At 43.7% G+C, this 22777-nt stretch overlaps 1 protein-coding gene across 1 annotated transcript in view; it reads left to right on the forward strand.

Annotated features, from left to right (window-relative positions):
* Positions 1-436: 436 nt before the first annotated feature.
* The window catches only part of WSCD2 (WSC domain containing 2), a 270733-nt gene continuing 248392 nt past the window's right edge, over positions 437-22777 (forward strand). The window contains exon 1 of the mRNA XM_049865982.1: positions 437-560. The gene's annotated coding sequence lies outside the window, so the exon portion shown is untranslated. The remainder of the gene's footprint in view (positions 561-22777) is intronic.

Below are 22777 nucleotides of genomic sequence, written 5' to 3' on the forward strand. Positions count from 1 at the left end.
ACTGCTGACCTTTTGGTTAATAGCCAAGCTCTTAACTGTTGCAACTTTAGCAGGGTAGAACCTGAGATACAATCATTTTAATGAGAGTATGATTAAAGAAAGAAGCCCTAATGGCACAGTGGTTAAGCACTCAGCTGTTAACCAAAAAGCTGGTGGTTCAAACCAAGCCAGGGGCTCCACAGGAGAGAGACCTGGCAATTTGCTCCAGTGAAGATTACAGCCAAGAAAACTCTTATGGCTGTCACACATGAGGTCACCGTAAGTCAGAACTGGCTCGATGCCATCCAACAGCAACGTGATTAAAGAAGGTAAGAGTTAGTATTGTTCACATGTTTGAGTGCTTATTTCCTTGATTCCCGTTGAGAAGATGATGGTGTTGTTCTCATATCCATTTTACAGGTCAGGAAGCCAAGGCTCAGCCACACAGACAGAAGATGGCAGAACTGGGACTTGAACCCTGTGTCCGTGTCTTAAACCTTATGCTACCCTCTCCTGTGTGACAAATGGACCACCTGAGAGGTTCAGAGAAGCAGGGTAAAATTCCCAAGGCCAAAGAGCAAGTGAGTACAGAGTGGGGACTAGATTTCTTATCTAGCAATCTAGAATGTAATATGGGGATGGTGGCTCATTTTAATACCGGTCTGCATAATCATTAAGGAAGGTAAAGATGCCACCTTCCGCATCTCCAAAACAGTAAGCAGAACTCACACTGATTGAGGACTTGCTATGTTGCTAACACATTCTGACTGCTGTATATTCATTATTTCACTTAATCGTCACAATAAACGCTAGGAGGACGGAATGTTTCTATCTCTATGGATAAGGAAGCTGAGGCTCAGAGAGGTGAAGTGACTTGCCCAGGGTCACACAGCAGAAAGTGGCTCAGACAGGTTTGAGACCCAGGTCTGTCTGAAATTCCCAAGCCTTTCCCGGAACCCCAAGGCTAAATAGAAACAATTGCTGGATTTTCTCCACTTCACTTGACCAGTGTCTCAGCTGCCTCTGTCCATGTTGAGTGACAGTTGACTGATGCAATTCAGCCTGTCACACCCGAGAGCTATTTTTAGCAAGTTCCTGTATAAACCTTTCTTTTCCAAAGGTAGGAAGGAATCTGCTGTCCTTTATGTTTTCCCAGTTGACATCTTGCTTTATGGTCTCCTTGATGTGCTGTACTGTAAATCACAAAGCTCCTGGACCTTGTTCAGATGGATGGGTCCCTGAGTGGGAATGAGTAGGTCAGCAGTTTTGGAAACACTCTTCTCTGCTTTTCTTGGGCTGCCATTCATCAAGTGATCATTAAAAGAACCAGATTCCTTTCCAACAAGGCAATTGTCTTTGGTTTCCCTCTATGTTCAATTCAAAAGTAGCTGAAAAAACATTTCATTTCTTTACCATGTTGTCAAATATACTTGAAATGATTGATAAAGGTCAAGCACTAGATAATGTCCAGAGAATGGCGAGAATGATTCCTAAATTCATGTTTATTTTATCAAAGCCATTAACTGGCTTCAAGTCACCCACTGTGTACCTTGACCAAAGAAAATAAGTGGACATGTTTTAATTTTGCAAGGATATTTGGTTTTTCCATTTAGAACCAGCAGAAGTGACTTTTCATCACTCAGATCTATGCTCTTCACTTGTCCATTCATGCCAAACATCACTAATAGATCAGGGCACTGTTGCCTGCCTGCTCAACACCAGATATGGTTTTAAAATCCTTTCCAGCAGAGGGCTACAGGCAGCCACTCCCACTGATTGAAATTGGATTGGAAAGCAAAATCTATTTGCCAAGGTTGGCTGGATGCTGTTTTATGTCCTTTTTGAGTCGAAGAGTCCATGTTTTCCTAGAAGACAGGCTCAGATACAGACCAAACTAGGTCTTCTTTCCCAGCCCTCCGCTGCAGGAGAAATGCTGTACTCATGGAGAAAAAGTAGGTGTCCGAGTACATGTAAATAAATACTTGGGTGTTTGTGTATCATACGAGCATACCACTTTACTAATGTGGTATGAATATTTTGAAACATATATAAAAATAAAATTGAAAAAGAATAAGAAAAACAGAAATAAAAATTCAAATATCTTCTTCGTGTACTCCAATTGATTGCTCTTCTAATAACGTCATTGAGATATAGTTTACAAACCATACAATTTGTCAGCTTAAAGTATAAATTCAGTGGTTTTTAGTGTATTCACAGAGTTGTACAACCATTACTAAAATAAATTTGAGAATATTTTTATCACCCCAAAAAAAGAAACACTGTACCCATACAGTCACTCCCCATTTCCTCCCAAACCATCTAGGCAACCGCCAATCCCTTTTCTTTCTCTATAGATTTACCTGTTCTGGACATTTCATAAATATGGAATCATATAATATGTGGTCTTTTGCAACTGGATTCTTTTACTTAGCATAATTTTTTAAAAAATAATTTTTATTGTGCTATAAAATGAAAGTTTACAAATCAAGTCAGTCTCTCACACAAAAACCCATATACACCTTGCTACACACTCCCAATTACTCTCCCCCTAATGAGACTTTTTTTTTTTTTTAAATGAGACAGCTCGCTCCCCACTTCAACTCTCTTTTCATGTCCATTTCGCCAGCTTCTAACCCCCTCCACCCTCTCATCTACTCTCCAGGCAGGAGATGCCAACATAGTCTCAAGTGTCCACCTGCTCCGAGAAGCTCACTCCTCACCAGCATCCCCCTCCAACCCATTGTCCAGTCCAATCCATGTCTGAAGAGTTGGCTTCGGGAATGGTTCCTGTCCTGGGGCAACAGAAGGTCTGGGGGCCATGACCACCAGGCTTCTTCTAGTCTCAGTCAGACCATTAAGTCTGGTCTTGTAGCGTAATGTTTTTAAGGTTCATTCATGTTGTACCATGTATCAGTACTTTGTTCCTTTTCATTGTTGAATAATATACCATCGTATGGATATAATACATTTTATTTATCCATTCATCAGTTGATGGACATTTGGGTTGCTTCCACTTTTGGCTATTATGAGTGGTGCTGCTCTGAGCAGTCATATACAAGTTTTTGTGCGGACGTATGCTTTTATTTCTCTAGGATAAATAAAAGTGGAACTGCTGAGTTATATGGTAACTCTATGATTAACCTTTTGAAGAACTACCAAACTGTTTTCTAAAGTGGCTGCCCCATTTGACATTTCTACCAGTAATGCTGAAGGCTCCAGTACGTCCACATCCTCCCCAACACTTCTTATCACGTGTCTCTTTGGTTAAGGCCATTGTAGTGGGTGTGAAGTAGTATCTCATTGTGGTTTTGATTTGCATTTCCCCAACGACTAATGATGCTGAGCATTATTTCCTGTAATCGTTGGCCATTTGTTTATCTCCTTTGAAGAACTGTCTGTTCAGATCCTTTGCCCACTTTTTAAATAGGTTATTTATCTTTTCATTATTTTAAGAGTTCTCTATACATTCTGAATACAAGCCCCTTATCAGATATATGATTTGCAAATATTTTCTCCCATTCTGTGGGTTTTCTTTTCAGTTTCTTGATGGCATCCTTTGAAGAAAGATTTTTTAAAATTTTGATCAAGCCCGATTTATCTACTCTTTCTTTTGTCACTTTGCTTTTGGTGTCATACTTAAGAAGACTTTGACTAACCCAAAGTCATAAAGATTTACTCATCCTAAGAATTTTATAGTTTTAGCCCTTACATTTAAGTCTATTATCCATTTTGAGTTAATTTTTGTATAGAATATATGAAAAGGGTCCAACTTTATTCTTTGGCATGTGAATATCCAGTTTTCTAGCACCGTTTGTTGAAAAGACTGTTCTTTTCCCATTGAATTGTCTTGGCACCCTTGATATGGTCAAGTATCAATTGACCGTAAATGTAAGAGTTTATTTCTCAGTTCTCAGTTCATTGAACTATATGTCTGTCCTTATGATATGACCACACTGTCCTGAGTACTGTAGACTTGTAGTAAATTTTAAAATCGGAAAGTGTGAGTCCTCTAATTTCGTTCTTTTTAAAGATTGTTTTGGCTATTCTGGGTCCCTTGCATTTCCACATGAATATTAGTATCAGCTTGTTAATTTCTGCAAAATAAAATGAAGGCCAGCTGGGGTTATGATACGTATTGCATTGAATCTGTGGATCAATTTGAGGAGTATTGCCATCTTAACAATATTAAGTTTTATCTATCAACAGGGGAAGTCTTTCAATTTATTTAGATCTTATTTCATTTCTTTCAACAATTTTTTGCAGTTGATGGATTGCCTTTTGCATGCTGGGATAGAGGCTCCTTACTTGCATGATCTCTGGTCCAGGGACTTAGGCATATTCATGAGGCCAGTCCAGTTACTTGCTGTATGATATTTTCTTTGGCCTCTTCCCACTAAGCAGCAACTGAGATCATTGTGACTCTTGGTGGGTAGGAGGATAAGCTGGGCCCTCTGCTGAGTGTGCCATATTCCTGATCTATCACTGATGATGAGGATGATGACGGTGATAATGAGTTGAGTACTATGCTAAGTGTTCTCTATTCATTACATCATTTTATTCTCAACACATCCCTCTGAGGTAAGAAATATTATCATCCATTCCCATTTTGCAGATAGAAAAGGTGAGGCTCAGAGAGGTACATCTAATAAGTGGCAGAGCACAGATTTGAACTCAGGTTTCTCTCCGACACCAAATTTTCGCTGCTTCCAACCCACCCCACCATGTCATCTCCCAAGTGGGTGTGGAATTTGCCAGAAAGTCATCTTTACATTTCCATTCACTTTGGCTGCGGACCTTATAGTTAACGAGCACAGTACTTACAAATTGCCCTGACTTGCTCGTGTTCCTTCTTCAAGTTATAAGAGCAACAGCTGGTTTCATTTTCAGCTGCTCTTTATCATCGAAATCCTTGAACCAAAATTTTTGTTTGAGAACCAGATCCTTGCTCAGCTGGAAAACTGCATCAGACCTCATGAGAGAACTCTGTTATATATAGATTCCAGGGCTGGATCCTACCCAGAGCTAGTGAAGCAGAATCCCCGGGGTTAGGGGGAGTTGTGCAGAGTTCAGGAATCTCACTTTTAATAAGAGCCTCAGGTGAGTTCTATGATCAGGCTAACCTGGAAGATACTAGAGAGATGAAATTCATCCATTCACCTGTCCAGCCATCCATCCATCTCCCCAGCTTGTATGGTTGTCGTGAGGGTGTATGTGAGAAGTGCTTACAGTAAGAGCTGATTAAGCCTTATATTTAGATGCCTGTTGGCTGGCCAAGGAGCCCTGGTGCTGCAGTTGTTAAGTGAATGGCAGCTAACCAAAAGGTTGGTGGTTCAAGCCCCCCAGCCACTTCACAGGAGAAAGGTGTGGCAGTCTGCTTCTGTAAAGATTACATTCTTGGAAACCCTGTGGGGCAGTTTGACTCTGTCCCACAGGGTTGCTATGAGTCAGAATCGATTCGATGTTAACAGGTATGGGTTTGGGCCTGGCCTCTTCTGGCTGTTAGGAATACAGCAGAAGCAGACAGAAAAGGCCCTGCCTACCTGATGCTGATCAACTAGCTGGAATGGGCACAGATTTTGTCATTGGACCAACCTGGATTAGATTCCCACCCCTGCCACTCACAGTATCATCCTGGACAAACTACGAATGTCCTTGGATCAGTTTTCTCAAATGTGAAGTGGGAATAAAAATAAAATTATTATTAAATAGCAATCAGAATTAAATAAGATAATATATGCAAAGTACCTTACTGCATGTTAAGAGATCATTTAATGTATGTTTATTTTTTCCCTTTTCTCTGGTACCTTTTTTTATTTTTAAAGAAACCAACAATACTATCCTGTTGAGGAAGGCAAATAATAATAATAGTAAAAGTAATGATGATGGCTGCCATGTATTGAATTGCTTCCTATGTGTCAGGCCATTTACATTCATTCTCAATGAGAACAAGAATAAGACATCTTTTCTTATTAAGCAAATATTTCAGTGGTGCTTATCACATGCCAGACATTGTTCTAAGCACCTTATGATGTTGATCAACTCATTTCATGCTTATAACTACCTTATGAAGTAGGTATAATTATTACCCCTATTTGATGAAGGAGGAAACTGAGACTCAGAGAGGGAAAGCAACTTTCCTAAGGTCACACAGCTAGAAAGTGGAAGAGCCAGAATTGGAACCCAGAGTGTTTGACTCTGGAATGTAATGTTTAACTGTCGCATTGTGTGGCTTCTCACAGAGAGAAGTGGATGTGAATGCACAGGGAACTGGTGGACAGGATTATGAACCCAGTGAAGGCTTCATTCAACACACCTGTAAACTGAAGCATATCACACCGAGTCCCTGTGAAAATCTCTCCGGGACAAAAAGATGTCCAGACTTACCTGATCTCCACTGACTTCACACAGAGCCAGGCCGGCCAAGTCCTCCTACAACACAAGAATTTGGAGAGTCCCTTGGAGAGATTCGCTTTCTCTAATCTCACCAAGCACAAGGAGAGTTGGGGAGACATGAAAGGCAGCAGTTATTTATTTCGTGAATAGATAACGGCAGGCCGTTTAGAGGGAGCACTGGCAGGAAGATGAAAAAGCTATTAATACAGTTGGAAGCTCATTTCTTTTGGAGTGGTCAGCGGGAGCCAGAGAGGACAAAAACGAGAAAATATTGCAGTGGGCTCTCCTGACAACACAAATTATTCAGGAGATATTAAAGTGCATTGTTCACTGCCATAAACATTTTTTTTTTTTATGTTTATGAAATCTGTTCAAAGGCATCATGATGGATGAAACCCAGTAACATTTATAGGTGTGTGTGTGTGTCTGTGTGTATGTGTGTGCTGGCAGTTATTTTGTTCTATATCCTTTGTAAGTAATGTCTTTTAGCTGATGTGCCCAACAATGGCTAGGCCGGGCCTACGTGATGCAGAGTGAAGTCTGTGCCCCTCTGGTTCTCTTGGTAGTTGTACTATTCTTCACGCCTGCTGCACTGTGTTGGGGCGTTGGGAGCTGATTTGAGGCTAATCAATGGGAGCAAAAGAAAGGCTCCGAGGAAATGGAATGTGTGCCTAATTGCTTCCGCAAACAACTGCCTCCTTTGCCATGAGATCAGAAGAACTGGATGGTGCCCAGCTACCATTACTGAACATTTCGATCAAAGATTTTATAGAAGAATCCTACTCAAAAAGGGGGTGAAATGCAGAAGAGAATTTCAAATTCTCATAGAATCCAGCCTTTCTGGAGCCATTGAGGCTGGATGAACCCCTGAAACTATTGCCCTGAGATAATCTTCAAACCTTAAACCAAAAATATCCCCGGAAGTCTTCTTTAAACCAAACAACAGTTTAGCTTCATTAGTAAAGAACGTCTGCCTTGACTACCACCACTGACTGCTCTGACAGGGATTACAATAGAGGGTCGCAGACAGAGCTGGAGAAAAATGCAAGACAAAATTCTAACTCAAAAAAAAAGACCAGACTTGCAGGTCTGACAAAGACTGGAGAAACCCTGAGAGTATGCCTCCCGGACACCCTTTCAGCTCAGTAATGAGGTCACTCCTGAGGTTCACCCTTCAGCCAACTAAAGATTGAACAGGCCCATGGAACAAAACAAGACTAAAAGGGTACACTAGCCCTGGGGCAGGGACTAAAATCAGGAAAGCTGGCAATAGGGAACCCAGGATTGGGAAGGGAGAGTGTTGACATGCCGTGAGGTTGTTAACCATTGTCATAAAACAATGTGTGTACTAACTGTTTGATGAGAAACTAGTGTGTTCTGTAAACCTTCATCTAAAAGTACAATTAAAAAAAAAAAAAAGGAATGTCTTGAGCACTGCGCTGTTTTAAAGAATTACCTACATGGGATCAAACTGACAGCAGCAACTCAAAAGGTTAGCTAGGAACCTTACGGGGCAGTGAGTTCATGTTAATGGGGAAAGAACAATTAGGAAAAGGAGGGTGATAATGGCTGCAGAACTCGAAGAATGTAATCAATGTCACTGAATTGTACCTGTAGAAACTGTTGAACTGGTGTGTGTTCTGCTGTGGATATTCTCAACAACAATAAAAAGAAAAAGAAACGCTGCAATTCTGAGAGAAGCATGCAGATGAAAAGAATGTGGCAGTGTTTTCCTGCATGTGTCGCTTGAGGACCTGTGTTCCTGCCCACAGAGGGCCCTTGGGGATAGAATTTGGGGAATCCTTGCATCTCTGGCCCCCCGTGGGAGAGTCACAACATGCAGTGTCACGTTCAAGGCTGGGCCATTCTTGAGGCAAAGGATCCCCTTCAGGTGGCTTAGTTCCACTTTTCCCCGTCACTGACCTGGCCTGGCACTGCAGAACTCTGGCGCCTCTGGGAGGGCTTTCACAACTTTTAATTGACAAAATCGAGCAAAGCTGTTAAGCATTGTAATTAAGCAACAGCAGCATCTACATACACAATTATTAGCCCCATTATTTTGAACAAAATGACTTGTCACTTTAGCTAATGAACTGATCGGATTAGACCATTTACTGGTTTGACAGAATTTTCCTCCCCCTGAATTGATCCACTGCTTGAGTTGGGACTTGTGCACATTGCCATCCCCATTAGTTGAATCCATTAAACAGTTTTGTATATTGATTAAAACACCAGTTCGGGAGTCAGACCCACCAGGGTGAAATCCCGGTACCTTCACTTTCTAGCTGTGTTACTTTGGGCAAATCGCTCAACATCTCTATTTTTCAGTTTTTCTCCTCTGTAGAATGGGAACAATAATAATTGGACCTATTTTGTGTGTGTGTGTGGTGCAAATATACAGGACAAAAATATGCCATCTCAACAATTTCTACCTGTACATTTCAGTGATATTGTGGACGTATTTTATTAGGTTGTGAAGAGCAATTAAAAACTTAAATAAAGACAAAAGCTTAGCACGGGGCTGACACAGCTAAGTGTTGGCTATTACTATTATTACAAGGGGCTAATAACTGGACTGTAGACTTTCTTCCAGTCTCAGGGATGGTTGAGTAAGTTGGACCCTTTGTGATACCAGCTGAAGGAATGTAGGCATTGGAGAGAAATGAGGGCCCAGGTAGTTGTAGAGGCTGGAAAGTCCCAAGTCCATGGGACTTTCCCCCAAGGAAACTCCCTTTCAACTGATCGGCTGCTCATAACAGATCTCATCATGGAGGTGATTACATCATTAAAAAGCTGCCAAATTACATCATAACTGCCAAACCACTGAGAATCATGGCCCAGCCAAGGTGACACACAACCTTAACTCTCACACAGCCCTCATGCTGGAATGGCCTACTGTGTATTGCGAGTTTAAGTGACAATCGGAACCTCGAACCTACCCCATTGTTCTTGAAATTGTTATGAGATTTTCAGTTAAAAATAGCAGGGCTTGAGTCAGCATTACAACCTATTCACTGTGTAACTTCAGGCAATTACTTAATCTCCCTGAGCCTCACGTTCTCCTTCTGTAAAATGGGGATAAAAATACTATTTTATTGGATTGTGATGAACTAAATGTCAAATACCTAGAAAAGCACCTGGCCCCCAAACTGAACAATAATAATAGTTATGTAAAATACCCAACACAATGTCCTGTGCTGGATCTGGGCGAGGGAATTTTCCACAGAATTCTGTCCTTCTCATCAGGGAACATCTGGTGCTCAGGAGTCAAGTCCCCAGTTACTTATAACGTTGTCCTTTGCCCAACATTTAGTTCTCTCTTAAATCTCATTGGGAATGTCTTAATTTACAAATAGAGTGTGAGTATCTTGAGGTCAGAGAAAGTCTGGGTCCCATCCGAAGTATCAATAAAGATGCTGTAAATACCTACATTTTTGTATGGTTGAAACATAGGACATGTAGAGAATTGAAGAAGCCTTAACAGATATGAGAATGTCCTGTAGTGAAGGCCAGGCTAAGGGCTTTGGACTTTATCCTATGGGCGTGGGGAGCTATGGAAGGTTTTTGAGCAAGGGAGTGTATAATATGAACTGTACTCTAGTTATAATAAAAATGATGACAATAATGACAGTGGCACTGATAATGGTGAATAATTTGAGCTCTTTGTGGCAAGAACTGTGCTAAGAGCTTGACACCATCATAACACTTATTCCTCAGAATGACCCTACGAGCTTAGAATAGCTTGGTAATTGGCTGTGTGCTGGATGGATGGAAGGGCAGAATGACTGGAGTCTCTTGAGACCTGATATAGGCCTCAATTAGGGGAGGGTAGTGAGAATGTCCTGGATGAGACCCCAAGTATGTATTTGTCAATTTTACTGGCCAGTTGAACACCTCCTTAGTTTAGTAAAATGTTCAACCAAATCAATTTAATCCCTTATGTCAGAACAGCCAATGTAGTCATGCTTGTATAGAAAGAGCCTTATGAGGCTTAAGGTTGGTGGTGTGGCTCATTTGTAGCTGGGTCACAATGTCCCCAGAGGGGACCTTCTAAGAAGTGTCTGTGGCAGGGGCTTTGCATGGTGTGATGCATGAAGTAGCTGATGTGTGGCAATTTCCTCCTTTCTTTTTAGAGACGCTGCTCTCCTGCCTGGAGAGCTCCCCCTTTCTTCAGTGAAAACCTCCTCTGGGACTCTTCTGAGAATCCTGGCTGGCATTGACTGTCATTTCTCTTCCACAATTCCAGTTCTACATACCCCACCACTCCTCTTCCTTAAGTCAGAAACCAGTGTCATCCAAACAGCCTTCTCTACCAGTCTGATCACTTGCCAAGCTTGCCAATTTGAATTCCCTAACAGCTCTTGCATGGTCCCTGGGTGGCTCAAACAGTTTGCATTTGTCTACTAACCAAAAGGTTGGTGGTTCAAACCAGCTCGGTGGCACCACGTAAGAAAGGTCTGGCAATCTGCTTTCATAAAAATTACAGCCAAGAAAACCCTATGGAGTTCATTCTTACTCTGTAACACATGGGGTCACCATGAGTTGGGATCAACTCAACAGTAATGGGTTTGGGTTTTTTTTTTTTTTAAAGAGTTCTTATATCCAGTCCCTTCTGTCCATCCCCATTGCCACCACCATCCAGGGTACCATTACTACTCACACCAAGGACCACAACAGCCTCCTAACTGGTTGCCCTGCCTCCAGTCTTGCTTCTCCTACCCAGTCTCCATGCCACAGCTGGAAAGCTGGTTCCAGGATTCAAATCTAACAGTCTACTCCCTTGCTTCAAAAGCCAGACTCCACGTCCTGGCATTCAAGGCTGGCCATAACCTGGCACCTTCCCAGCTAACCAGTCCCTAACCTGCCCCTCCTCCCATGCTCCAGCAGCACCCCACCTTCATGCAGGCCCGAAAGCACCAGATGCTCCGACCCTTCCAGCAAAACAAGTCCTCAGCCTGACACTGTGAAGCCCTAGTAGATGACCCCATGTCTCCTCAGGCTCTGTCCTGACCCCCACGCCCTTTGTCATGCCCCATCAGCATGTGGGGCTGGGAAGTGAGAGCTGTATTTCCCTGGGAGATTCCTCCAGGGCTGTATCTGCAATACAGTTGAGATTGATGAACTTTCAAATGATGAGGTTTCTGGGGGCATTTATTGATACATAAATCAAAATCCAATTTATGTGAAGGAAAATCCCAGCTGGTTTACATGGCAGGATTATGAAACAGTTTTCGCCTTATGCAGAACCTCTCACATGATGTGAAATGATTTTACCTCCCACACAGAGACTTGGCTTTTTAACTTCTGCTGGCATGTTCCTGGGGTGGCCCTGACACCTGGCTACTGCATTCAGTTTGAGCCTTTCCCATATAGGTGGCATTCCGAGGTCGGGAACTTCGGACACTTGTTTAACTGAAGGACGAAGGGAACTAAAAGGTACTGTGTGCCAGAGACATCCCTACAATATCTTTTTTAACCCTCACAACAGTCTGCGGGTACTTGATGTCAATGTCAATGGCCTGCCTTACTCTCATAAATGACTGTCTTTCCATTCTTTACCTCTTGCTCCATTATGGATTGAATTGTGTCCCCCAAAAATATGTGTCATAAATCCTAACCTCTATGCCTGTGGTTGTAATCCCATTTAGGAATGGGTTGTCTTTGTCATGTTAATAAGGTATAATTAGCATAAGGTATATCTTGAATCAATCTCTTTTGAGATATAAAATAGATTAACGAGAGAGCAGAGTAGAGATGGGGGAGGATTGATACCAAACCACATGGAGATCTCCAAGGAACCAGGAAGCAGAAGCTAAAGAGACAAGGACCTTCTTCCAGAGTTGTCAGAGACAGAAAGCCTTCCCCTCAAGCTGGTCCTCCGAATTTAGACTTCTAGCCTCCTTAAAACAAACAAAAAAAACAAAACAAAACACCATTGACATTGAGTTGATTCCAACTCATAGCCTCCTAAACTGTGAGAAAATAAATTTCTGCTTGTTAAAGCCATCCACCTGTGGTATTTCTGTTATAGCAGCACTAGATAACTAAGACACTCTTCAAACTAGGAAACCCTTGGCTGAGAAGGTACATTAACTATCTCTTGGTGCATAACAAAACACTGCAAACTCTGTGGCTTACAACAACTCACACTTATGACCTCACAGTTCCTGTGTACCAGGAGTCAGGCATAGCTTAACTGACTTTTCTGCTCAGGGTCTCAAAAGGCAGCAATCAAGATGTTGGCCAGGGCTGTGGTGTCGTCTGAGCCTCAGTTGGGGAAGGACCCACTTTCAAGCTCATGTGGTTGTTGGTAGCTGTTCATTCCCGTGGGCTGTTGAATTGAAGACCTCAGTTTCTTGCCGCCTCTTGGCTGGAGACCACCCTCAGTTCCTTGCCACATGGGCCTTCCAAGCATGATCACTTCTTCTAAACCAGGGAGAATAGATAGAGTCTGCAAGACAGTTGTTACAGTCTTATATAACATTATTACAGAACAGACGCTCCATCATCTTTGCCATATTCTATTGGTTAGAAGCCAGACACAGGTCCCACCCACATTCAAGGGGAGGGGACCCCACAAAGCACAAGTACCAGGAGATGGGGATCATTGGGGCCATCTTGGAGTCTGTCTGCCACAGGAGGGTTAAGACATTCAACGTCACTCAGCTAGTTGATTGTGGAGCTAGGATTTTACTTGAGGGCCCACACTCTCAACACTATACTGACCTGTCAGCTGATCCCATAGGCTGTGAAATCCAAAGCTCTTCCTCGGAGATTTACCCTGATAGCTGAAGCCTGGGTCATTTGTCCATCTCCGGAGCTGCTGTGGGTCATCCCCACGCAAACCATAAAACTGAGAGTAGGAGTGAGGCCATTCTTCAAAAAACAACTGGGTGTCCACTCTTGCGGGGAACACACCTCTACAGGCTGACATTCTCTGGCAGAGCTCAAGTGACCATGATTCACTCTACCTAGTCTTTGGGAAAACACACTTGACTACTCAGGGGTAACTACCATCATAGGTCTTCCTCCTTGTGGTCATCCTTCACAAAAGAAACTGGCTTAGTTAAGTTTTGCTGCTGTGTTTTTACTTTTTCCACTAACACTCACAGCCTTCAATTTGAAGTTTGGAACTCTTCCAACTCTTGAATTCTGAACAAGACTTGTGTTAACTCCTGCGTGGCTGCCATGTATAGTTATATGAGTTGTGGACTGCACAGACTCTCTCTCTCTCCCTGGTGAAGAGGGCAAGTGGATCATATAGAAAGTCAGCACCACGAGACCTGGCTTCCAGAAGGAGTGAACGCACATGTCATCCCTCTCTCCTTTGGGTAACAACACCACTACTAGTTTTGTTTTGTGTTGTTTCAGGACCCTCCTCCCTCCACTCTTCACCCTAGATACCAACCATTAAGCCGGGCATGGGGCTGTTTCTGCCTGGGAGAAGAAGCATCTTTTTCCAGTTCAGGTACAGGGACCCATCTAGGCTTAGAGCAGCCTTGATGACTAATTGCAGAATGGAGAGCCTTCCTCTGGACTAGGGTAGTGACATGATCTGCCCAAGCTGACTTCGAGAGCAAGCAGCTTACAATTTTGAAATCCAACCCATGGCTACCCAACCATGGTGGAAATTCTGCTTTCAACACGCTGCACCTAAACTCCTAAGTTCATGTGTACAATCATTTAGCTGGAGAATGAGCAGCTCCAGCTGTCATGTGCTTTTAAATAAACCGTAACATCTACAGCCAAGGTTGGGCTCAATGCTGATTTTCAAACAGAAAAGCTGTTCTCACGGAGTGGGTATTGAAAAGCCACATTAAAAAAATATGCAATCAACACCAGCTATGGTCCAATTAAATTCAACGGATCACAGGTGTTTATAGAAATTGCACGACACACATAGACACACACACACTTTACCCAACAAATCACATCCTTTGAAATGCAGTTTTAGAAAACACAGCAGTGGTTTTCAAGGTGAGATCCACGGACCCGTTCACACCCAAATCGCCTGAAGGCTCTAATGAAGATACAGATTCTTGGGGGCCCCCAGAGCTACTGAATCTAAGGGGAGCTGCATTGACTAAGGCTTGGGAAGGGGGCGGCAAAGCTTGTGGGATTGCAAGGGAAATGGCTCCTTTACAGTTGTTGTTGTTACTTCCCCTCGAGTAGATTCTGACTCATGGTGACCCCATGTGTGCAGAATGAAACTTCCATAGAGTGTTCAAGGCTGCGACCTTTCTGAAACACATTGCCAGGCCTGTCTCCTGAGGTGCAGTTAATATGAGGGAAAATAGGAAAACGACGTTAATTTTATATGTAGAAACAAGCAGAGAAGGATTGTGCCAAGCAGAGAAGGATTGTGCTAATTGGCCACATTAAATGGTTATTTAAACTTCATTTATTCACTCTTAGGAGTTTGGTGGCAAGAAATAGTATGCTTTTGTCTTGGCAAGAAATGTGCACTGAAGGTCATATAATCTCAGAAAGAAGAGAAAAAGGTGTGTTTATTGATTGGAATCCTGTTTGCTCTTGTATTGACTAGGCTAATCATTTAAATGTGATGCTTTATCTTGATTCACATCCATCAGTAAACAAAATTATGTTAGAAAGGTGTGATTGTATCAAATTTCTCATATCTTACATTTTATAATGGGATCAGGTAAGGACGATATAATCTTGTTGTTAGTTGCCATCCAGTTGGCTCCAACTCATGACAACTTTGTGTATGACAGAATGAAATGTTGCCCAGTCCTCTGCCATCTTCTTGAGCATTGGTGTGTTTGAAGTCATACTATATAGTATATACTCAAAGCCCTGGTGGCACAGATTTTACTTACCTACGTCATCAGGTGGCTGAGAGGGTGGATTGAGCCAAGACTTGTAAAGCCCTTAGCACTGTGCCTGGCACAGAATAAGTCCTCAATAAGCATCAGAACTTACTGGCTCCCAATAAATCTTACCCTCGACAACCAAAGTCTAATCAGAAGCACCAATTCATGAATTTCCTCCCAGTTTGTACCTGATGTTGACATCAGTCACTGCTCATCTTTACTTCTAATCCATGCCCAAGACCATGCAACTTCGGAATTTGGAAATGGGAACTGGCTCTTCCATTTCTCTCTACCAAGATGCCCCTCAAGTGTGATTCATTCTCAAAGTCTCTATCTTGTTTTAGCTTGCTTCATTCATTCATTCAGCCCACTAATGTTAATGAGTGCTTACAATCAGGGCCTGTGCTAGACACAGAAATGAAAGAGATGGCCCCTGCTCATAGTCTAGTGGGAGGGCGTGGCCAACAAAAATAGGCATTGACACCTTACTGATATCAGGGAAATATACAGCGTGGGGACCAGGGAAGGGGACTCTGACATGTAAAGTCTAAAAGGAAGAAAGGAAATGCCAAACAATAGGACAGAGAACAGTAGACTGTCCCAACTCAAGAATGTTCCAGGCCTGGGTAGCTGCAAATGTACAGGTAGGAAAGACATGTGTTTTGGTGATGACAGAGAAGAGGAAGATTTGAGGGTGGAAGATCAGCAGGGGGTCCACACAGACCTTGAAACCCGGTTGAGGAATGTGCATCTGATCCCAAGGGTAATGGGGAACCATTGGAGGCTAGGAGGGGAGGGGTGTTCTGATTGGTGCTTTGGGGTGATCACACTGCTGTTCTGGGGGGAACGGATTGGAGGTTATGAAACTAGTTAGGAGACTAGTTAGGAGGCTGATATGGTCATTCAGGTCTAAACTAGGGTGGTGGCGAGAAGCGAAAGAATTCGAGATGCATTTAAGAGGCAAAAGCAATAGGACGTGGAGATTGAATGTGGGAGAGGAGGAAGGCATGATTTCAGGAATGTTTTGGGGTAACTGGGCAGATGGTGGACAGAGAAGTGTGGGAGGGCAGGGAATGTGTGTGGTAGTGGTGTTTAACTGCTATTTGGCTCTTCTAACCAGGTCATACACCTGTTTAGGTTACATTCAAGATGTTCATTTGATCTTGCCAGTCATCCTTACTGAATTTCAGCCAGGGTTTTAATAACTCCAGGAGGCAGGTTTGGCAAATTCTCATGAGGATACCCTCTGGAATATGCCCAATTTTCTGCTGTTCATTTTCAAACTCAATATTACAAAATGTATTGAGTCCCCACTCTGTGCTACTTTCTAAGCTATTGTGCTGAACCAAAAAAAACATGGCCTTTGCCCTCATGAAGTTTACAGTCTGTCTTAGAGTACCTGTGTCTTCTCATTGAAATGTTTAAGGTCCTACTGTCCTCCTGGGATGCCTGAACAACAATAGGAGTATATCTGTTAGCTACTGCTATATAACAAACCATCCCCCAAACTTAGGCCTTAAAACAATAACCATTTATTTAGCTTACAATTCTATAGTTGGCAATTTAGGCAGGGCTCAGCTGGGTGGTTCTTCTGATCTTGGCTGGGTACCTTCATGCATCTGTATTCAGCTACAGGTTGATAGGCAGCTTTACTGCTCCTGGCTGGACTCTCGTATTTCTGAGGCCTCAGCTGGGACAACTGCTGTAACTCAACTCTGGTCCATGTGCCTCTCTCATCCTCCTGCAGACCAGCCCTGGCTGTTTATGTGGCAGCTGGGAAGGTTCCCCAAAGAGAGTGGGGCCTAGGCTTAGAACTGGCATGATTTCACTTCTGCCACATCCGAATGGCCAAAGATAGTCAAACAGGGTCCATTTGGGATTCAGGGAGCGGGAAATAGGCTCCACTCCTTGTTGGGAACAACAACAAAGTCTCATTACAAAGGGGCATGGACACAGCAAGTGAAAGAGTCGGAGCAGTTTTGGCAATCTATCCCAAGGACTCAAAACCAAAAAATACAAACAAAAAAAAACCAAACCTGTTGCCATCGAGTTGATTCTGACTCATGGCAACCTCATGTGTTATAGAGTAGAACTGCTTCGTAGGGTTTCCTCTTCTAATCTTTACAGAAGCAAATCACCAGGCCATTCTCCCATGGTGCTGCTGAGTGGGTTCGAACCTCCAGCCTTTAGGTTAGTAGTCAGTCACAAACCTCTTAAGCCACCTAGGGGCCCGGCACCTCTAGTTCTTACCAGATATAAAAGTAATCATAAAAGGAAAGCTCTGATGAGCAGATGACAACAAAGAACCTATTTCTTCTTTTTCCAAAGCTAACAGGAGACTTTTTGACATCTGCCTTTTCCCATGAGGGAGTCTACTCTGTCCCTTTTGGCTACTGGGTTAGTCAATCTTTTCTATTTTAGTTTTCCGTCTGTGACCATTCTCTCCCTTTCATCCCCCAGGACAACAGCCTGGGATTCTCTGCACAGATGTCAAAGCAATGAAATGTCAGCGGAGTTTACTGTGACTCTGGAGGCTGTTGCCGCCCCTCCCATCCTCCCATTTCCTCCTCATGGTCGCCTTTGGCGGGGCTGGTCTGCGCTATTAATAAACCTTCCCCTCAGCACTTTCTCTCCAGGGAACAGTATCAGATAGGCTCCATCTATCTCCAGCCCCAGTGCCGACAAGCTGGCGAGAAGGTCTCCTGATGTGGAGATAAGAAACCTCAGATGTCATTGCCATGTAGGGGAGGGCTGGGGCTCCATTTTCCTTATGAGAGATCAAAATGTTTCTCTCCCAGTGTTCAGGAAGAAAAGAGCCAACATAATGTGCTTTCTAAATACTGTGTTCCTGAGGTCTCTGATAAGGAGAAGTCAAGGTAGGAGGAGAATGACTCAGGAGGAGAGCTGACTTCTAAGTGCCAGTGGGAGAAGTAAAGCATTTTTAATAACTCACGTTAAAGGCTGTGATGAATTTGATTCTGCGTGGGGTAATGTAATCATTGCTGCTTAAAAAAAAATTCCTTCCTTGTTGCCTTGAATACAAACAGCAGTAATAGTTTCCTCTCAAATAGTTCAGGAGACAGGGCTGGTCCTTCACAAACTGGCCCAACCAATTTTTCATTCATTCATCCATTTATTCATTCATTTTAGTTGTTGTTAGCCACCACGGAGTCGTCTCCTGTCTCAGGGTGACCCCATGCAATGGAACAAAATGCCTCCCGGTCCTGTGCCATCCTCATGATTGGTTGGGGATTAGACCATTATGATCCATAGGGTTTTCATTGGCTGATTTTCTGAAGAAAAAGCCAGGCCTTTCTTCTTAGTCCCTCTTAGTCTGGAAGCTCTGCTGAAACCTGTTCAGCATCATAATAACACACAAGCTTTCACTGACAGATGGGTGGCGGCCGTTTATGACTTGCGTTGGCCGGGAATTGAACTTGGGTCTCTTGCATGGAAGGTATCACATAGCTTACAGCCTGGGGCCTCGGGAAGAACTTGAAGCAGGAAATGGAATGTTGTCAGGAACCTCAGGGAAGAGCCTTCCCTAAGGTTTGTGGAGCCGTGGATGACTGTTTCTGCGGAGTCCCTGTGTATACAATCTATGTGAGTTGCCTCAAACCAGTGCGTTAGCACTGTTCTTTGAATCAATCTCTTGCAGCACCATGAAAGAAATACTGTTCAAGCCTGCAAGAACCATCAGCTTGCCAGGCCAATCTCCCAGAACCAGGACCTGATCCCAGGGCCTTGGAACAACCCCCGTCTTTGGGGCATCTAGTCAACCTCACACATGGGGTAGAGGGTTAGAAAGTGCCCTGGCAGGGAAAGGTGGACACTGGTGCTCATGTGGCTCCTGGTCTGGGTTCGAAGTGCCCTACCTAGATGGCACTGCCAGCCCTGGCAGGTCCCAGGCACTAGAGAGGGGACTCAGAAAGTTTCTAGGAAAGCACTCTGAAGTGCAAAGACCCCTGAGGCATGGGGCCCTGCTACACCAGGTCTGAAGGCAGTTCTAGTGAGGGGCATGTCTGTCTCTGTGTGTTTATCTCTGCCAGATGCTTCCTGGCCCCCTGCTCTGTCCCCTGCTTCATTCTTCTCTGTTTCTCTGCAAACCGGCTGCCCTGTGGAAAATAAATACCCCTTCCCCTCTCCACAGAAGCCTCAGCTGCCCAGCTTACACCATCACCAACAGACAGCAGAGACTGACCAGCATCTCTCAACCTTCATTTACACCTTCTGGAGCAAAAATCTGATTGTCCCAGCTGTGATCTTGTGTGCATCCCTGGTCCAAACACCAGTGGCAGGGGAAGGGGTGTGATGAAGAATAACCCAGCACAGACATGGCTGCCAAAGCCATTGCCTGCGTGTTGAAGGAAGTAGTTCTCAGAGAAGGGGGAGGGTGATCCGCGGTGCAAATACCCTCAAAGTATTTACTAATGCTTATCAGGGGAAAAGCAAGGCTTCACCCTAGATGTTCTAATGCCCAAAGCCAATATTCTAGAACAGCAATGGTTGTAGATACATCATCTTTCTTAGAGTCTGACACAATCATAAGAACCTTGGTGGTAGCATTTTAAAGGTCTCCCTTTATGAAGGGCGGTCTGTACACTGGATTGCAAATTTCCTCAATTTCTTCGCTGTGAGTTGGGATGCAGGCCTCAGAGGCAAGGGAAGCATTCAGGCTGCAGACAAGCTGACACGAACAGCAGGCTACCTTCTGAGCATTGCAGGTGCTGAATCTATGCACATGCACATTCAGAAAACTGGCAAATTACACTGGGACGAAAGCAGGTTAATTGGGTTATTTGCTCCCCTGAGCCTATTAAGGGCACCTCCTCACAGACTCTAAGTGGGCAAAACCTGGGACTGTGTAGAACTGAACATCCAGATGTTGCCCATTAGTCCAGATTCCTGTCTCAGCAGATCCGCCTCAACCTCTATGGGTCACCTGGTGCTCAGTCAAGATGCACTGATGCAACATAGAAGGATGCCCCCGGTCAGCTGAGGAATGGCTGAGCTGGTGGATGTTGAGTCTGGAGAAGGAATGATCTGGGAGGAGAGGAGAGTGGACTTGAATCATCCAAAGGCCTGTTATGGGCAAGAGGCAGCAGAGATGGGAATATAAGGGGATGAGCATACTGAGAGCAGGTGGAGTCTGAGCAAGAAATGTTTTTGAAAACCAAGATTCTTATAGCAATGGAAATAGGTCATATTATAAGGTAGTGAGCTCCCCATCACTTGTAAGTATGGTATCAGAATGGTGCAGGATAGGTAATTCTACTTGTTCTGCAACTGTGAAAAAATACACCGAATTGCTCGTCAAGATCAAAGATAAAACAACTGCAACAACAAAAACAACCCATCTGTGAATTTGTATAACCTATGGTTTTCTTTCTCTTATGCCATGGTGATTCTTAGCTTAGTTCCTGCCACCTCTAACAGACTTCATTTCTGCGTGCTGGCACTTAAGGTCTTCTGTCTCTCTCTTTCACTCTTCCTTTTGTTCATTCCTTTCCCCTCTCTACCATCACACCCCTTCCCTTATCTGATTCAGACGTCCTAGGAGAGTTTGGAAGAGGCCACCAAGGTCCCAGTATTAAAATTGTGTTCAAAAATGATTCAGGACCACGGACAGCAACACGCAGGTGCACCTTCCCAACTAACTCTGGTTAGGCCCCACCCAGGGCGTCAGGGGCCATATTTAAGCAGAAGCTGTGGGGCCACCTGCCTTAGATGATGCACTTGGATTTCTATGTATTCATCCACTCACTCATTTATTCATTCACTTCATTAATCTATCATATGGTGAGAGAAAGAGAAATGAATGGAGAGGATAGTATCTAATGAGTTCTGGTTCTCACAAGGTGTGGCAGTTTTCTCTGCTATTCAGATCCATGAGATCCCCCTTTATCCATCCAGTCAATCCCCTTTTACCTGAGTCACAGTATAAAGAGATTTCCATTCCTTGCAACTAAATGTTTCCTGATGAAGATAACATCTCTGGATTAGGAGCCCTTATCAAAAAGTGACCAGGCTTGTCTTTCTGCCCTCCAAAGGGCATTGGACATAGAAGGCTCCATTGTCCAAATGCCTGATAGCAGGTTTGAAAGGAAGAGCTTGGGGCAGGCCATCACGAGATGTATGTACTGGCCACGGCCAGAGATGGGCTCATTCTCTCTGCCCACGTGGGCAGAAGCAGCCCTCATCACTTTTGGGAGGCAGATATCAAGCAGAACCAATAAATTAGACCCCAATGGTGCTTGCCTTACTTAATGAATCTTGCTTTGACCCTCAAAAGTCTACTTGCTCCGTCAGCAAATGTGACTTGTTTGGTGTGAATAATTCAGTGTTTTGCAGGGGTTCTGACTTCCACTGAGAATGCAGCACTGTCAAAGATTGTTAAGTAATCCTATGGAGCAGAACTAAGCTCTGGTTCACCTCTGGGCCAGAAAACACTTGGGAAAAGATAAAAAGAGAAAACAAAAAGAAAAATACTTCCCCAAACTAATGACAGAAACCATTGCCCTTCCCCCAAACTCTCCCAATGCACACATATCAGCATGCAGCCCTCCTCCCCTCAAAGCCTCAAACCTGGTCTGGGGAGATTTTGGTCCAAAAGAAATTTCTGAAAATGCATCTCCATGTCAAACAAGGGATTTTTAATGGAAAAGTACAGCTCTGGATGAATATGCTGGCTGTCTCTGCCCAGAGGAAGTGAGGACTATGGGAAAATGAGAAAGGACTGACCACTTGCAGCTCAGAGAAAGGTTTTCTTCCCTTTCTCTCCTTCCAGTTGTGAGATCTTGGACAAATCACATCCCCTCTCTGGCCACATTTGTAAAACTAGGGCCTTGGATCAGAGATCAGATTCTTAACCTAGATCTGTGGACCCTGGGGTAGCTCACACATACTCAGCGAAGTCTCTGAAATACTGTTCAAAATTCTGTTCATATGAGCGTGTGAGGAGAGGAGAGACTTCCCTCAGGTTCTCAAAGGTTTACATGCCCCCAAAACTAGAGAACTCCTGAACTAGACAATTGATAAGTCTCAGATCAGCTCTAAGTCATGTTTTGATTCTGATTTCATCTGTGAGGTTGGACAGTTGTATTTATGTGTCTAGAGTGGTAAAGATAGGGGCTAAGGGGGGCTGTGAGTGCTTCCACCTTTTCAAGCTTTAAAGCCAAGTCAGGGGGCTCAACTACTGGATCGTACGTGTGTGTGTGTGTGTGTCTGTGTGTCTGTGGGGGGGGGCCTTCTGTCAGGGGAGAAGGTGTTCATTCATTCCTCTGTCTATTCATTCATTCATTCCATCAAAATTTATTGAGTCCTGATGTGTGCCAGACCTTATATTACCCACTAGGTATACACCAAAAAAAACCATACCCATTGCCATTGAACTGATTCCATCTGACTGTTAGCAACCCTATAAAACTGAGCAGAACTTCCCCATAGGGTTTCCAAGAAGCGGCTGGTGGATTCAAACTGCAGACCTTTTGGTTAGCAGTTGTAGCTCACTGTAGCTCTTAACCACTGCCCCACCAGGGCTCCATACTAGGCATAAAAAAAAAAGGCATAGA

The sequence above is a fragment of the Elephas maximus genome, chromosome 22, assembly GCF_024166365.1.
Source record: "Elephas maximus indicus isolate mEleMax1 chromosome 22, mEleMax1 primary haplotype, whole genome shotgun sequence".
Taxonomy (NCBI): domain Eukaryota; kingdom Metazoa; phylum Chordata; class Mammalia; order Proboscidea; family Elephantidae; genus Elephas; species Elephas maximus.